Below are 2455 nucleotides of genomic sequence, written 5' to 3'. Positions count from 1 at the left end.
ATGAAGGAGATTTTCTCGTTATTATGACCTCCAATAGTCAGTCTCTTGCTAAACCCCTCGTTCTCAAATTCTGTGTCTGCTCCGGAATCAATGAAAACAGGTCTGGTGAGAAACAAATCTTGTTGATAGACAGACTGGAAAGGTCAGGTTAGGAGAATTGAACACCTTTCTTCAGCTCGGTAGAGTTCCCCCCCCCCCCTCCACTGAGCCTGACCTTTTACTGGACAGATTGACTCTCTGTGCCCCTTACACCACAGTAGAAACAATCTCAATTTATGTCAGCATTGCTTTTCCTCCTTGGACAGTCTGGTTCTTCCCAGCTGCATGGTTTCAGGTGTATTCACCACCCGGAGGCATCTAAGATCAGGAACTGGATCATGACTGAAAAGAGTTCAAGATCTTAAAGAGCGTTCTTTTTTCTGTTCTATTAGACAGAGGTCTATTCTGGTGGCTAGATCTTTGAATTGTTTCAAATAAAGAGGGAAATCTCAAGTCACCAGTTCATCCTTCATCTTCTCATTTAATCATGTAACAAAAACGTCCATTAAAACCTACTATTCCATCGACTGTCAGCAGCCAATAAGTGACTATTTATAATATAATCAGATATATTTCCTTGTCTTAAGGACGGAAGCCCCCTTTATGTGTGGCTCTAAGGGTTGGCAGAGTTAGACCAAATACTGGAATCAGTTCCTGAGAGAATGTCAGGTAGGACTGACAAATGTGTGACATGTTCTGCCATTCAGAGGTGCCCCATAACTGAGCTTTGACTGCTAGTAAAGAAATACCATAAGCTGCCTTACTGTATGTCGATCGGTAGGGTAAACTGATGGCTGCTGTTGAAAATGGATCTCACACTGAGTCCGAAACGCTTGGCACTGATCAGGATCACCTAAAAACAGTTCTGGTGGTAACAGCCAGGGCTCTTTGAAGGCAGTGAGTGGAGCAATCGGGGCAGAGATGTGAGCTGACAAATGCAGAAATTCAGAGTCAAACTGGGTTAAATTGGCTAAATGACAAAAAATCTCTCTAACGCCGAATCTAAGACAATTCTAGGTCACTGAATCTAGGTTCTCCACACCTGCATGCCACTGTTGCTCTGGTGATGGCTCCATTTTTTGCTAGATTATTCAATCCAAGACAACAGTTGAACACAGTTGGACAGTTCCCGACCTGCGGCAGTTCCGCAGGTCGGGAAGGATTCACCAGAGTCAGCAACCTGCAAACTTTGAGAGTTTTTGAGGAAGCCAGTTGGCGTGTGACATCACCGATAAATTTCTTCTTGAATCTGTCCAGGTTGGTTTGGAGGAATCCTTCTTTGATAGTTACTCGTCAATCCAGGGGAATACAAAGGGTTGATCCATGATAGCAGAGACTGGCAGACCGATAGAGTGGACAAACCAGATTACGGTTTGTCCGTAATCTGGTTTGTCCAGATTGCGGACAAACCGACAGAACACCATCTCACCTAACCACTGTTGTCTGGGAGTTGGTTGGACTGGAGCCGGTCCAGAGTCAGAGCCAGGTGATCTGAGATCCAGACAGGCTGCCTTGAGTGGTGCACAAATTCCTCTTTGGAAGTAAGAGTTGTGAACAGAATGAGGGGTAGGGGGTATGAATCTAGACCGGAGCAAATCGCAGATTTTTAATGTAATTTATTTTTACTTTTGAAAGCCAAACAAATCCATTGTTGTTGGCCCAGGCAACAGTGGGTAGTTGAGATGGTGTTTTGGAGTATAGAAAGGAGCAGCAGGAAATTAGTATGAGAACACTTGCAGAGAGAACACCAGAAACGGAAAGAGGCTGCTAGCCGTTCCCCTCTCTGGAGCTAAGGAACCACTCCAGGAGATCGGAGGAGCCTGCCGGGGAAACAGTGCACCAGAGCGGGGAGAGAAGGCAGCTGCTTGTTGTTTTAAGCTCAGGGGGAAAGTGGAGGAACTCTACATAGGTTTTCTGTTATGTGGATTCACAGGGATCATCAAAGGACAAACTTGATGTGTAAATCTGTTCCTGTCAGCAGACAGGAAGAGATTGAGTGCATTGTGAGTCGAAAATAGTTCACAAGACCAGAAGGTGATGGTGTCTGTGTATATTTAGACCATCAAAAAATAATGATGAGGCAGCAATACCCCAATCCGGCAACAACAAGCAGCGCTGACCTCATGCATTCGCTGAAGATTTTGTTTTACTGCCTGTTCAGCTTAATTCTCTGTTAACTCATAACCCTATTCTGTTCACTTAATATATGCTTTGGGAACAAGGTTAGCCACTCTGTTGTTTAACAAAAAAGTTATCATCTTAAATTGCTGTCAAAATAATGCTGGTGAATACATAAAGCCTAACTGAAAAAAGATTGGAATGCCAACACCTAACAGAAGATAAAAGTAAGGGTACTGTAAGGGTTAGAGACTGAATAACAATCAGATTTTACCACTTTACAAGAAAAACCTAAAAG

The sequence above is a fragment of the Cyprinodon tularosa genome, unplaced genomic scaffold (assembly GCF_016077235.1).
Source record: "Cyprinodon tularosa strain WSP-4 unplaced genomic scaffold, ASM1607723v1 ctg249, whole genome shotgun sequence".
Classification (NCBI taxonomy): domain Eukaryota; kingdom Metazoa; phylum Chordata; class Actinopteri; order Cyprinodontiformes; family Cyprinodontidae; genus Cyprinodon; species Cyprinodon tularosa.
The sequence above is the reverse complement of the archived record's forward strand: the minus strand, read 5'-3'. Positions refer to the sequence as shown.